Below are 16,403 nucleotides of genomic sequence, written 5' to 3'. Positions count from 1 at the left end.
TTACCTATACATTACACAAACTTAAAAATTTCATTACTGTTGTAGCCCAATCATTTATACTTTGTTATGCGATTGTTTTCTCGATTTGTTCTCGTTTTTAAACCCCTACATTTGCAATGAATTGAAGGTATAATCTAATTGATCCCTAATCAATGATGAGAAAAAAAAAAACAAGATGCGAATCTATTCTTGTTTGTTTTTACCACATGTTTTTCCCTTGGCAAATTAAAATCCATTATGTTTATTGCAAACACACTTCTTCACTCCTTCTCTTCGCACACGAAGGCATTGACACCCAAAAATTCTACAGCAACAGTAATTGCTGCGACAACAGTAAGTGGCTTGTGACGATAGAAAATGTGCATCTGCAAGCAAAACGAAAACGTTGTCGCGTCTCATTCCTTATCCGTGATAGCCGAAAGAAGAGAAAACAAATTTCAGCTTCATTCCGTTTTCGACTTGCAGTGCTATAGGATACTGGAGAAAAGAACATGGTAAGTGTAATTCAGCTAGAAAGTTAGTTTTCATTTTTGTTTTTAATCTGATTTATTTTCCCTTTTTTTTTTCTAGGGATGTCACATCGTCTTTATTTGGGACATGTAACTTACAGAATGCTCGGAAGTTAACCAAGTCCTGCGATGGGATCCAGGCGTGCTCCGTGCAGTGGACCATCACCAGGATAGAGAAATCCATCTCTACCCGTACAACAAGGCCGGGGATTCAGAGTGCAAGGGAAAAAAAATATACATAGAAATTTATGTAAAATAAATTTCAATCATTCTAATCAATTTCTAAGTGCTTTGATTGTGTTTAGTTATCATTTTTTTTTTAATTTTAGATACGATTAAACGTTAGTGTGTTCAATGGTAGCGTCAGTAAGGGAACGAAAAAGGAAAAAAATAAACGGTAAGTTTTTCCTTCCTTATTATTACTTTTAAGTGTGGTGTTCCCTTAAAATTTCATAAATGTTGAAACCAAGTTATTTTATCTTCGCTAGATATTTTTTTAAGTGTTAAACATTATTCCAGATTCAAAATTGGGACGTTTTGAACCATTCAGTATGATTCCCCATATCTTATCTTTTGTCATGAAAAATTACGTTGCCTGACAAACTATTGAATATTGCTTCTCATATTTTTCAAATAATCAATGTGCTTCTTTTGCTTCCAATATGCGTTTCTAGCGAAAGACCGTGAAGTTCTTTCAAGATTGTGTCACTATTTCCTGACACCTAAGCATTCTCTCTGAATTGGCAAAATGGAAAAATATTTTTTTTTCAATGTGACATAACCTGTCCAAATGTGGTAAAGGTTTTATTTTTCTGAATGCAATAAGAGAATTTGAAGCACCTAAAATATTTCTCAAGATGTCTTTCAAATTGTTAAACAAATTACAACATTTCAAATTGGACTATTTCGATCCAATCAAGATAGTTTCCCATAGTTTTTCTTTTGTATGGACATCTCATTACCTGACAGAAAGTCTTTATACCCATTCATGCAGTTATTTGAATGCAGTTCTGCTAATTAAAATCGCTATTTAAACATCAACATTCTCTAGATTTGTATCCGTATTTGCTTATGCTAATCAACCTTTGGATTTTTTTTTTTTCAATTTAGTTTTCATTGAATCGTTTTATATCTGCCAAATGCTGTGCTGTGTTTTCTTCTGATTCTGCCAACGTTGTGGAAATTCTTTATTATTATATTGTTGATATTGAGTATTGAATAAGAGCAACATTTGTCTGATCAAACCTGGATAACAATATGATAATATTGCAATGATCTGTTAAAAAAAATAAAATTTTGTTTGGAAGCAAATTGTTTAAAATGTTAGTTTCCTTCAATATTTTTGTTCAAGGTTTCTTGCATTCCCCATGATAAGTATTTAAATTATTTTGTTTTATTTTTCAAGGCTTTCAAAACTTTGCATAAATTTTCATGATATTCCTGCATTATTTTTCAATAATTAACAATATCATCTAAATAAATGATGGTTCCTTAATTTTATTGTTTCCAGGGATTTAACATTTTTTTTTTCATGTAGCGTTTAAAGGATTCCTGGTAACCTTGTTTCATTTTTTTTTTGCTGGAAATTTTGCTAAAAATTCTCATATCTGTTTTTTTAAATCATGCACTCGGAAAGTACAAACGTTTGAATTTCCCTTTTGATTTAAATGAAGTTGTTTGTTATGCACTCTGGCAGGAAATTGATTGGCACAAAACTCATCGAAATACAAAAATGTCTGCAATTTATCATGAAATCTATCTAATTTTGGAATGCAGTGGAAAGCCAATTGCATTGAGAAATGTTATTAAACTGCTGCAGAAATTGTAGAGAAAAACAATAATTGCTTGCTGTATAAATTGCAAAAAAGTTGCAAAATCTGAATTTGAAATACTTTATGTTTTTAATTTATGAATTGGCAGATTGCAGATTTTTTTTCTGATATGCAGTAAAGTATAAAAATGAATAAATTACTAAAAAATCATTCATGAGAATTAGAACTAATTATTACTCACCAAAATGAAGATATTTCTTTTAATATTTTCCTCATCCCCTCCTTCTAAACTCAAGAAAGAAAAAAAACATTCAGAGTTAATTGTGACACTTATTTCTTGTCGCATTCCAAGCACTTGCAGTAATAATTTTCTCTTACTAATAAAACAAATGTCTCTTCGATTCTTTAGATTTTTGATCTACAGTCCATTTTGCACAAAAATAGTAAAAAACAACGTGTTAACGAAATATATTTTTTTTTCAATTTTCCAAAAGTTTGCTGTTATCCACTTTTGCAGTTCGTCTAATTTCCACTTTGAATCATTTTGATTATTCGCTCGCACTACTTTTTTATTTGCACGCACTATCAAGTTTCCAAATTTGCACAGTTTTGCACACCAATAAAAGTTAAAACCAACTTGAAGAGTTTGGAAAAAATGTTCTCGGTTTTTGAAAAAGTTTGTTCTAAAAGAGTTCATTCACTTTACGAGTTCTTCTGATACTTCATCCTAACGTGTTTTAATCATTTGCACTACTGTTTGATTTGCACGGTAACAGTTCTTTGATTTGCACAGTTTCGCACCAATCAGAAATGACGCACCAAATTTCATCTAAATCTGAAATTCTTTTTCGCTGTCACCATCTGTAACCGAATCGTGCCGTAAACTGTAACCGAACTTCTTAATTCGCACTCGCTGTCTTAAAGATATGTCATCATTTCAATAGATTCACCAACACTGGTTAACACTACACCACTTTATTTTTCTTTTTTAACAAAAATAATGTCTTACAAGAAAAACCCGACTAACTGACTCATTGACTAAATGCACTGAAAACTGAAACACCTGCTAACAGCCTAAACTAAACTGACTACAGAAACTTCTAGGAAAAAAAATAATATGACGAGACCAGCAGTGGCAGCAGCCCCGATCCTTGGATCTGCAACCCTTTATATAGGGGTCCTCTCCCTAACCATCAACTCTTATTCTCCTGATCAAAGATTCTCCAGGACTCTCCCCATACCAAAGAGAAATTAATTTCACAATGCCCCCATGCGTAATTGATTATTAATTGCGCTCTTTTCTTATCTTTGCATCTCCCACATCCGTGAGAGCAATTCTAAACTCTTCCCTACACGGATGATCAATTTTCCCTATGCCTCCCATTTCGCCATCTCACCTCCGCGAGATTAATTGAGCCTCCAGAACGAATGGCCAATTTATTCTCACCTCTGAGATTCGGGCCTCCCAAAAACTCTCCCCAAAACAAAACAGAAAGGCTAAATCTCCGATGCATCATAACATCCCCCATCCACATTCTCACATCTGTGAGATCATATCAAAATTCTGAGGGGAGCGAAAGTACTCGCGAATTCAATCTCAAAATTTCTTGCCTTAGTGGCTGAGTCATCAAGGGCCACACCAATCATCATCATCCCCGAACTTGATTTTTCATGAACGCACCGGGCGATCATAAATTTATAGTGTTTACTTTTCTTCGTCACCCGTCTCAGTTTTACGATCACTCATGCGTTAGAATTTTCACGCCTTCTAAGCATGGATGTGTGGACGGTCGTCCGATCGATTCAAAACAAAATTTTACGATCCAATTATGATCGTCGTCTGTGATAACCTTTCTTTTCGGGGAAGGTTATGCATTTCCAAGTTTTTTCTTGTTGCAAAAACAATCAGATCATTCTTCTCAACTCATTTTACGATCGGATTTCTAGGCAATTGTTTATTTCATCAAGACGACCCTGTATGTACTTGAATTTCGTCACCCAGAATACAGGCACAGAAGGCTTCAACATATGTTGAAAACCATGCCCGATGTTTATGTCATAAAATATAAGCCGAGATCCCAAAATGTTGGTTTCCCTTTATCTTATTTTGGCATGAGCGAAAAATGCAAAATTGTTGCAAATGATTGGGGAAAAGGGTGACGTATGCCCCATTCCCGAAAAATGACAAAAAATATCATTTTGGCAATAAATTGCTGAACACGGTAAAAAATCTGCACTGTGATATGAACGGATTGGCACTTGAATTCGCACTACTGTTTAATCAGTTTGTTATCAATTAAATATCATTCGAAAAGGAACATCCAATGCCTCTTCAATTTTAATTGAACTTCACTTCAATTCGTTGTTGACAATGTTTTGAATTCGAATATAGAATTTAAAAAAAAATGCTGCTAACCGCACCCAGATTCGATACCAGGACCTTGAGATATACGATCATCTGTTTTACCACTACACTACTTCACACCTGTTAGAGAGGTTCGATTCGAAGCGAAACACTTTCTACCACCTGTCATCTATATTTACTTTCATACCCAAATTAGTCATTATCAAATCAACAGCTTTTCACTTTGGATCGTACTGCTTTGTACACTAGTGCAAATTGAAGTGATTTTTAGTTGATTTCTCCGGTGGGTTTGTTTTGGTTATCAAATCAACACTGACAGCATTGCGATTTCAAAGGAAAAGCCTTTCTGATCATGCTGATTGGGATGTTGAATAGTTAAGGGATTTTTCCCTTACATTGAGCGTGCATAATTTTTACCGTGAATCTCAATTCAGCGGTTTGTTGCACTAGCCTGCCTTGTGATATTTATGCCGTGTGCAAATATGATAACAGCCGTAGATATAATTTAGTTATATTCCACTTTTTTTTTAATTTTAAGCAATGAAATAGAATCTATCACACAAGGGATCATCCATTAAGTTTATCGTCACGTTTTGAGGAGGCAGGGAGAATAAGGATTGATTGATTTACAAACTGAGAATTTACTTATTCCAAAGTTGTATTTCTTTGTTCTTACTTAGAGTTAATCGATAAAAACAACTCATTATCATCATTTCAAGTTAGAAACTTCATTTGTTTCTACAAAAATAAATGAAGTTCACAATCTTCCTATAACTTTCAAACTGTTCGTCCAATCAAGTGAGTGATTGCTTTTGGGATATACAAATGTGTTGAAAATAACGTAATGTTGTTGATGGAGCAACGAATAACTTATGAAAATAGCGCATTTTTTTACATATTGAGAGACTAATGAAGTTAAGTTTCGAATATCTCGGAAACGGTTACTTTAAGAAAGGTTATTACAGTAGACGTTCGGTCAGTGCAAGCGGTTTAACTGCAATGCTTTTTAATTGCAAGTCCAGTAAATGCAACAAATTTGCAGTTATCGCACCGCCAAATGTCAAAATGCTGCACCATGTAAGCCCAAATGAATAGACAGATGAAGTTCATGTTCATTCTGGTACTGTAAGGCGTTCCCGTTATCGGGTTTTTGTTCGCTAAGTGAAATGTTAACATGTTGCACCCGGGTAGAGGTAAAATACTGACGATCAAAACGTGATATTGATTTGATTGATATAAGAGATAAAAGATCTGAAAATAATATCTGAAAAATGTTCCTGGAACATCTCAACAATATCAAAATTTGATATTACAAGATCAAACGAATAGCTTGCTGCTATTGGTTAGATCTTACAAGATCTAATTATGATCTGATGATGATGTTCCAGGAGTAAATTTTAGATATTATTTTCAGATCTTTTATCTCTTATATCAATCAAACCAATATCACATTTTGATCTCAATATCAAAATATGCTATTATTGAGCTCTTTTCCTCTACCCGGGCAGCTATCGAACATCTACTGTATCTTTGACATCCTACCAAAAATTGAAAACGATCTGATGAAAAGTTCCAAACCTTTTTTCACCTTGTTTACCCGACCATCTATCGCATAAGAATACAAAACTAAGGTTAACAGACAAGAAAGAAAAGCTTATAATCTGATGAAGGCAAAGTTTGTCAATGTTTACTTGCTTTATTTCACACCAGACAAGATTTAACAATTGTGCCACAAAACTAATCCAACATCATCTAGAAAAGACTGTGTTGTTGCGTCAACAGGTTCTTCGCCACAGCTTCCAGCAGAAAGAATGTTCTTTAAAACGCTACAAAGTCCTGCAACAGTACCAAAACGTACTCTATGAAAGCAGCTGTTTCCTCGATTAACAAGGATTATTATTCAATTGGCACATCATCCGGGAGCTATTGCGGTTTTGGATAGGAATGCAATAAAATAACCCAAAAAAATTAAAAAAGATAGCTGTGAAATATTTGATTTCCAGCTATATTCCAGTTTACAGTTTGTATTGATAATAATGTTTACATCCGACAAGCAATAGTGATATTCCAACAGTTTTTTTATTACACCTTCCAGCTGTAATGATGTCGCATAACGATAGTAGCTTCAAAACACTGCTGGTTTGGGAAGAATTTGGCAGATTATAACTAAATGATAACAAGAACTGTTCTGTTGCATTTTTTTTTTTTTCTAACAAAAATGACGCCGTCCCCAAATTGCGCGTCGCTCAAGGGAGTGGGGAAAATACAACCGAGCGTTACGGTCCATACAAAAATTTTAGGACTTTCATACAAAAAAGCGAAATGGAAGAGGAGAAGGTGTTAAATCATGATGATTTAAGCGTTGCGTTCTAAATGAATCCAGCTTTTTACGCTGTAGTGAGGGGTGATTCATTTTTGACGGATCTTGCCGACAGCCCTTGCAGCATCACAGTTGCCGAAAATTTCAGTTCATTGCTCCAGATTTGTCAAAAATTTTCACCTGATGTTACCATTGTTACCAGCAAAACAAATACAATGCGGCGTCCTAAAAAAATAGTTGCTGTATTGAAAGAATTGCCTGAAGATTTCCGGAACGGATTTGGTGGGGAAATTCTTAGTAGGATTCTTGGATGGAAATGGTGGAACAGCTCCAAAAATAAACTCCAGGAAGTTTCTACTCCTCTTCATGGAGATTCCTTCGGATCGGGAGCATTAGGAGTTACTTCTTGGGATTACCTCCAGATGTTGAATTGTTGGAGGTTTTATTGGTTCATAAGGATTGGAAAAAAATACCACAGGATTCTCGGAATGATCTGCTTTACAATTCCGCGAGGGAAACTGCTGGAGGTTTCTAGGAAGGAAATAGTAAACTTGTTCAGTGGGAATTTTAGATTCCTGCAGAAGTTCGCTATGGAGATTCCATCTGGAATTCCCATCAGAGATTTCCCATGATATTCGAGCGGAGATTTATCCAGTAATTCCCTGCGGGAACTCCTCCAGAAATTCCCACCGAGGATTGGTTCAGAAAGTCCAACCGATGATTTCCCCACGAAGTCTAATCAGGGATTGGTGCAGGAACTCCCTCCCGATTCCCTTAGTGGGACTTCCTGGAGCAATCATCTGTGGAAATTCGTGAAGCTATCTTCGGTGAGAATTCCTGATGTAATCCTAAACGGACACCTACACGACCCACAACCCGGTGACAAAGAGGAGTAAATCCGTAGCTACAGACGGAAATTCAAGAAAAGTCCATGTTTCGGAAGGGAACCTGGTCAAATAGGAAGCGAAGGTATTCCAGATTCGCAGAGTGACTCCGATGAACATATCGTGTCAAACAGAACAGCCGGGAATCCCGCGTGTAACCCTGGTCAGTGAAGCGAAACCACACCAAGATCATGAGGACAAAGTGAAGCTGTTCCGGGTCCGCATATTACAACTCGTGCAATTCCGGCAAGGTTGGGACGATCGGGCAGCAGCAAGGCACCAGGCAACATCATCACGGCCCCGCACTGACACCATACACTAATTAGGGCCATATGGACGACAGGAATGTCGTAATAAAATACTTCAATCGTAATCCATTGTTTGTCGTCGTCTTGCGAAGCCTCGGCGGTAAAGGTGAACCAGGAGTCTACAGTTTAAGGTGGCGGGCAACGATCAAAAATCTAAAACGAAATAAATTTTGAATTTCGACAAACGTTATTTACTAGCCGGAAAAGTTCATGGTGAAAATGTTTGACAATTCGGGAGCAATGAACTGAAATTTTCGGCTACTGTGATGCTGCAAGGGCTGTCGGCAAGATCCGTCAAAAATGAATCACCCCTCACTACAGCGTAAAAAGCTGGATACCATAAGTTTTGTTTTATGGATTTTGGCTCGAGTAATCAATATTACAAAAATGTCCAACTATTTCGCGTCAATACAAAAAACCCAACAAATTTTGAGATTATTTTGTTACAAAAAAATGTAGCAAATATGTGTGTGTGTGTGTGTGTATGTACAATCCATCTCCCACTGACCGGCAGTGCTTTTATGGAAGAAAAATGTCTGCGTCTATTTTTAACTTTTATCCATAGACGCAAACAGTTTTAGTCCTGGATATGGAAGGTGATAGCTCTACTGCACTTCCACGACCCATTTCAAGTATGACAGGGCTTCCACGTACATCTTGAGGTCGTTTTCTGAAACAGTAAGCCACGCATTGATGCATCCGAATATCAATTGGATATCTGAAATGCATTAACACTTCCTGAATCAAAAATTTGCATTTTTGTTTCTGGCGCGTATTTAGGTATAGTAAATATCACATGTATGAATAAAATGACGTTTTATAATTAGAAAGATCTCACCAAGTTCTTTATAGTCTGCAGTGATATAGTTGAACTTTTATTTCTCCAGCGATGCAGCAACGACCGAAATAGGATTGTTTTCATTGCCGCGTACACTTAAAACGACGTGGACCGATCAACCGAGTCAGCGATTACTGGCACTACGCCGAAACTCCCGAATAATGGATACTACGCTGAAGAATTACACTTTCACACGAAGAAAATTGACGGGGTGGCGTAATACCTGCCAAACCACCAGCGCAATCTTCGAATAAAGTTCGTTTTGAGAACGTGCAAAAAAAAAAATAACAAGCGGATTTGACACCCGTTCGCGGCAACGCTTACTCGCCACCCACGTTGTTTTTCTTCTCACTGGTAAGTCAAAATTCACTTTGCTTCGATATTTATTCACAGTTCAGCATTCTAAACTAAGCCAAATCAACGCGTCCACACGTGACAAAACTTTCCGGGTGGCGTAGTACCGACCAAACCACCAGCGGAACCGTGAAATTTGCGAACGCGAAGAAAACGTGACAAGCAAAATAAAAACACACCCGTTCGCGGCAACGCCTGCTGCGATTTTTCAATACGAACCGGTTGGTAATGTATGATTTAATTCACACTTGACTAAAAGCTTCACAAAAGCGGCATTTCGATTTTGCCTCCAAAAACACACTGAACTGCCCCGTACGAAGATGAGCACTATGAAATAGACGACGACGACGACGCGATCGCGGCCGAACCAAATGAAAAAGCGGCATTTCGATTTTGCCTCCAAAAACACACTGAACTGCCCCGTACGAAGATGAGCACTATGAAATAGACGACGACGACAACGCGCTCGCGGCCGAACCAAATGAAAAAAGCGGCATTTCGATTTTGCCTCCAAAAACACACTGAACTGCCCCGTACGAAGATGAGCACTGTGAAATAGACGACGACGACAACGCGCTCGCGGCCGAACCAAATGAAAAAAGCGGCATTTCGATTTTGCCTCCAAAAACACACTGAACTGCCCCGTACGAAGATGAGCATACACTCAGCGAAAAAAACTAGCGAAATTCATCGAAATACCTTATGAAAATTTGCTATAACTAATTCTTATGGATGACAAAAAAATGTAGCAAATACTACAATAAATGTGTTACGAAATTTTGTTATGGGCAATTATTTTAATATGCATAATGTAACAAATGCTGTTATGCATCTGTTTGAATAAATAATACGAGTTTTGTTATAGTTTTGTTTTTTTAAAAAAAAAAAAAAAAAAAAAAAAAAAAAGACAATTACACCGTCTTCGACCTTGCGGCCTCTACAGACTGAACAATACTAACATTTGACAACGGACATCACATATAAACACCCAGTGGCCCAGTGGAGAATTTTTCGTCCGACGAAAAGTTTTCCCCGACTGGAGCGGGAATCGAACCCACACTCCGAGGCTTACGAGACACTTAAACGACTGACGCCGCTAACCGCTCGGCCACGAAGCCCACATAAAATAATAACAAACTATTTTACAATTTCACAAATACGAATCCTTAAAACAAAATTATATCAAATTGTGTTGTTTCTAAAAACGGTTGTAATAATTTTGTTATAATCTTGTTAGGAGCTTCTGGTCGGGATGAGGTGTCCAGGAAAGTTTGGAATCAAGAATGACTCCAACGTACTTAACCTGTTCAATTACATTGATTCCAGAATCAAAGAGACGTAAAGGTCGAAAACCATTACGGTTTCGCTTTTCCGTGAAAAGAACAATAGATGTATTACTCGGATTTACCGAAAGGCCATATTGGCGACACCAACCCTCAACTACCTGAAGAGCGTTTTGCATCAGGTCGAAAAGGGCGCTGATGCACATACCGACTAACAATGTTAGTCGTCGGCAAAACCATAAGTAGGAAAACCGCTATTATTGAGTTGCCTCAATAGCGTATCTGCTACGAGATTCCACAAAAGTGGTGATAAGACTCCCCCTTGGGGGCATCCACAAACACTCAACTTCCTAATCGCCGCTTGACGCAATGTCGAGAAGAGATGTCGGTTTTTGAGCATTTGGTGAATCCAATTGGAAATCATTGGAGATATACCATGACCCCGTGCGGCTTCCAATATGGCATCGAAAGGCACGTTGTCAAAGGCACCCTCGATATCTAAGAAACACCCAAGGGGCCGTTCATAAATCACGTAAACTTTTTGTGGGGATGGGGGGTCTGGCCAAAGTCTACGCTCCATACAAATTTTAAAATTTTTGTATGGACAAAAGTCTACGAGGGGGGAGGGGGGTGTCTGAGAGGACCAAATTTTGGTCTACGTGGTTTATGAACAGCCCCCAAGCAGGCTTGCTTTTGAGCGAATACCTTCTCGATATCGTAAACAACTTTGTGTAAAAGAGTCACCGTGAACTTCCCAGATTGGTAAGCATGTTGGTTCCCATGAAGAGGCACATTGACCAGATGAACATCACGGATGTAATGATCGACAATGCGTTCTAATAATTTCAGAAGAAAAGAGGTCAAACTGATAGGCCTGAAGCTCTTTGCTTCTTCATATGACGCACGACCCACTTTCGGAATAAACTTTACACAGGGTGTCTACTCATAACTCAAAATAAAATTCCCTGAGTTTTCCAGGTTTTTCCAGATGAAATTTTGAATGTTTATAATTAAAAAAAAAATAACCCAAATTTTCTAAAGAATATAAAGGGTGACTTAGGGTATCATCGGCAGGTTTGTTCTCTTCTTCATGAGGGATTTATGTCGACCGAATTGCCTGAAACTTGATCATAAGGACTGTTCAATTTATAAAACGGACAACTTGCTAGTGCGATATCTTTTTTATTTTTCAATAAAATAATTATCAGTTTTTTGCATAACTTTCTGTAGCTATTTTCAAATGTAGGAAAAATATAACAGTAAGCAAAATGATCTTTATTGTGTGACTGAAGCGGTTTTCGTAAAACATCAATAAAAACCCATTTTTCAAAATTCGACATAATTTTCCACATACTTAACATGCAAATTTTCATGAAGTTTTTAATGTGTTGGAATCTTATACTATTCTACTAAAGGTAAAGCTCAATACTTGGTTGGTAATAATGCACCAAGCAGCCTCCAGCTTGATATACTGAGTTGCCTTGTTTACAAAGAAATTTTAAAAAAATATTGATTTAAGTCCTGTGATGCATTAGCGCAACGAATTCGGCTAAAAATTTGTCCAGAGTAGTAGAATATTGCTCTCTGAATGATGCAGAAGAAAAAAAAAACTTTCATTGCATTCTTCATCAAAAATTAAATCCATAAAGATGGTCATAGTAAAAAATTGCATAATTTTTGCTCCTTTGATGCAGATTTTCGACTCTAGCAAATCTTGTTATTATTTATTTTCAACAAAGTTGGTCCTATGTTATTGTACACCTTATTTAATAACAATCATATGTAGATTTTTTATTTCCAACATCATTGTTATGTAAAATTTGCATTAGGTTGCGTTGTTATTTGGAAAGAACCTTCAAAGAATGAAATTGTTTTGATTAATGTGCCTGTAATGGCACACAGTAACCAAACCAGCGGTGCTATTAAGAAACAGTTTTCTGCATTTGAAACCACATTATTCCTACTTTCTACTAGATGCATAAAAAAATGTTTATTGAATATTTTCATGCCTTTTTGCTATACAATTGAATGTTAATCGAAAAATCGAATCTCACTTGAGACTTTAATATTTCAGCAACTAATTTTCCAATTGAGTTTAAACTTTGCCAGAATGTTTATTACTCATGCTGCTGTAGCATGGCACATACTTTTCTGATATTAAAAACGATATACCATATGTGAACAGTAATTTTATATATATATTCAGTTTTCAGCAATCGTAAAATTCACTTTTTTTAACACCTGGCGTATTTTCTATGAAATAAAATTATTTTTATTAGATTCAAAAATCATTACTATAATGAAGGATGATGTACTGAACAACGAAGCAAGGGTGGTTAAATTTAAACAACGCGTCTTATTTTTATAGCCTTGTAAAGTTGTCCGTTTTATAAATTGAACAGTCCTTATTCAGCTTGGTTGGGAAGGATTTGATGCCAACTCTGAGTTCAACAGGTTTGAAAAAAAAACCAATGACGAAGAGAACAAAATTGCCTAAAATACGTAAGTTTCTCTACTCTTCAAAAACATCTTTCAAGATTTCTGTGCGTAATTCCTGGAATTTCTTCCAAAGTTTCTTCCAGGCTTTCCACGGGATTCTTTCACGAGATATCTGTTTGAGTACGTCCCGATATTTCTTGCAAAGGTTTTCCGATATACTTCCAGAGATTCTCGCTGGATTTCTCCTGAATATCCATCCAAAACAGTTCAAAATTTCGTCAAGAATATCATTGGTTGAGCCTCGTAGCCATGCTGTTAGAGTCCGGATGGATGTTGGTTCGATTCCCGCTCCGAGCGATGAATTTTTCGCGAGATTAACTTCTTATCCATAGCCACTCCGTTTTAAGTTTCGCTCAATCGGTACAGCCGCCGGCTGAAGCCAGTGTCCGTGTCTTTTTTAGTGGTTTTCCGGGATAGCTATCCAATAGTTTATGTCGGAATTTTTATCGATAGTTTTCCGATATTTCTCTTGTTTTCCTAGCGGAACTTCGTTCGTAGCTGCTTTCAGGATTCCATGAGGTTTTCAGAATTCCTCCTAGTATGTCCTTGATATTTCTTCTCGGGATTACTATTACCTAGAACTTTTTTTTGAGATGTCTCATTTTTTCTCAGGGTTTTCCTGAAGTTCCTGTCTAGATTTTTTCAATAACACTTTGCGGAATTGCTCTCAAGATTTAATTTGAATTCCCTCGAATGTTTCTCCAGGAATTTCCTATAAGGTATTTCGTAAGTCAGGAGACATTATGAGGAAAACCCGTGGAAGAATCCTTGCAATAACTTTGGGAGAAATCTCTGAAGGAGTATCCAGAATCTCGGAACAATTTCTGGTAAAGATTCCGGAAGAATTTTAGGAATAATGCAGAGAATATCTGTAAAAAAAATCTCATGTGGATCCCTGCAAGAAATGCGGTACAACTACAAGGAACAGCCTGGCTCTGAAATAATGCAAGAGAAGAATTTAAGGAGAAATATCACCAAAAACTCCTGAGGAAATCCCAGAAGGCACTCTGAAAAAAAATCTTAGGAGAAAGTCCAGGGTATATTTAGAAAAACTCTGAGAGACATCTCATGATCAATATCGGAAGGAATCTTCTGAGAGAAGTTCCAGGAGACACTCCGAGAGAAATCTCAGGTAAAACTTCGAAATAAACCTCTTGAAAACTTTTAAGAAATTCCTGTTGGAGACCATGAAGAACATCTCGAAGAAAGCCCAAAGCAATTGTTTGAAGATATCACAGGAAAAAAATGAAAGAAATCTCTTGAGAAACTCTTGTGAATTCGGAACTCTTATAAATTCGTGAAAACTCCCCAGGAATAACTCCTTTAGCAACTCTGAAAGAAATTCTGGGAAGATTTTCTGGGGTCTCAAGCCCCAAGTCCCATGAAGAACACCGGAAGGAATCGCGTAAAATTTCATGAGGAATGCCGAAAAAAAATGCACGATTTATCCCGACAGAAATTCTTATAGAGTGTTCGGGATAAATTCTGGTAGAAATCCTACGAATATTTCTTTTTTTTTTCGTTTATTTAACTTTCTATGTATAAAAACGTTACAATTCTTACAACACGTTTATCCACCGCTTAAAGCTATTTTCGTACAATTTCCGGTTTTCCCATCGTTTTTCACGAACTGTGTCAATAAATTTCTCTAGACTACTTTTCGAGTTTTTCAAGTTGTATGCTATACCTAAGGTTGCTAACCATAAGGCTACTTTGCTTTGATATTGATTGTTTCCAATTACCCTCCCTAACATGTCTGTTGGATCGTTGATTGAAATTTTTAGTTTTTCTTTAATGTTCCTTGTGATCCACTTCCAGATAGTTTAACTAGAGCCACAAGTTTTAAATCTATGTTCAATGGTGTCTATTCATCCACAGCTGTTACAAGTTTTATCTGAATTACCTTGAATTCTTTTGTCGCAAAGCTTTTCCTTTGACGGAATAATATCGTTTATCACCAAAAAAAATGAAATGTTTGACATCAGAGCTTGTTACCTTCAAAAAGGTCCCATTATTTTTGTAAATATCTACTTGTATATACTTTTTTTCTATTTTGTCTTTTTCCTAGTTAATTTCATTATTATTATTATTATTACTTATTATTGGCTTATAACTTAATCTTTGATAGAATCGGAGTTGCATCCACAAAAAATGTTGGAAATTGAAGCGAAAAGAAAAATAATGAAATTAAAGAATGATCGAATTTTCCAAAACACCCTGCCGATCCCTAAACTGTTACCTTTCAAAAAGGTTACATTTTGTAAATAATATTTTTTTTGCTTGTAAATATTTGTTCTCATATTTTTTTTGTTTAGTCAATACTATATTACTTTAAATATTCTTTGCATAATTATTCATAGACTGAAGAACTTTATTACTATTTACATTTGCGAAATCAAACAGAATCTAAACTGAAATAATCGAGAACTAAAAAGAAACAAAATTGATATCGAAAAAGAAATCTCTTTCCTGCCATGCACATCCCTATTTCCACATCCACTACATCAGCCGTTACGGGCTACCAACACCAACCACAGTTGATAAAAACTGTCATCTTCGATGAGTCATCACTTCGTCGACGGACGGACCCTTTAAAAGGAGCTGTCAACGCCCGTTCGAGCTCTCTATCAGGTGAACTTTGATCACGATTGCATGTCACCGCAGTGAAAGTAAAAGTATTTTTTTATTTCCTCCATTTTGTGAATCGCAGTGTGAACGTGTGGTGAAATCCGGCGTGCCAAGTCTGGCCCGGACGGCCCGTGTGTGCTTCGAATTGTGCGATCCCCGGCGTGTCAAGTCTGGCCCGGGCGGCCCGAGTGTGCCTCGAACTACGTGACAGCCCCGGCGTGCCCCGAATGGCCGGATCGGCGTGTTAGTGGATTGTGGTGAAATCCGGCGTGTCAAGCCTGGCCCGGACGGCCCGTGTGTGCCTCAAATTGTGCGATTCCCCCGGCGTGCCAAGTCTGGCCCGGACGGCCCGTGTGTGCCTCGATCGACGTGATAGCCCCGGCGTGCCCCGAATGGCCCGGTCGGCGTTTTAGTGGATTCCGGCAGATTGAGTGATTCTCCGGCGTGCCAAGTCTGGCCCGGACGACCCGTGTTCGATAACCCCGGTGTGCAAGAATGCCGGCGCGTTAGTGGATTCCGGCAAATTTTGCGATTCCCCGGTGTGCCACGCCCGGTCAGGCCGATTTGGTTTTTGTATCTCGCTGACGACGAAAGCACCAACCGGTGTGCCACAGGTGGCCCGCAAAGGAACGCCTCCGAGTTT

The 16,403-nt window shown here is 37.4% G+C and overlaps 1 long non-coding RNA gene across 1 annotated transcript; it reads right to left on the bottom strand.

Moving 5' to 3' along the window:
• Positions 1 to 2,878: 2,878 nt before the first annotated feature.
• Positions 2,879 to 10,074, bottom strand: LOC134288072 (uncharacterized). The gene is made up of 2 exons (XR_009997744.1): positions 7,383 to 10,074; positions 2,879 to 7,342 (listed from the first exon to the last, which is right to left on the bottom strand). It is a non-coding gene; the product is annotated as an uncharacterized LOC134288072 (long non-coding RNA).
• Between the last annotated feature and the right edge of the window lie 6,329 nt (positions 10,075 to 16,403).

This window comes from Aedes albopictus, chromosome 2 (assembly GCF_035046485.1).
Source record: "Aedes albopictus strain Foshan chromosome 2, AalbF5, whole genome shotgun sequence".
In the NCBI taxonomy this organism is placed as follows: domain Eukaryota; kingdom Metazoa; phylum Arthropoda; class Insecta; order Diptera; family Culicidae; genus Aedes; species Aedes albopictus.
This window is presented reverse-complemented; position numbering and strand designations above follow the sequence as displayed.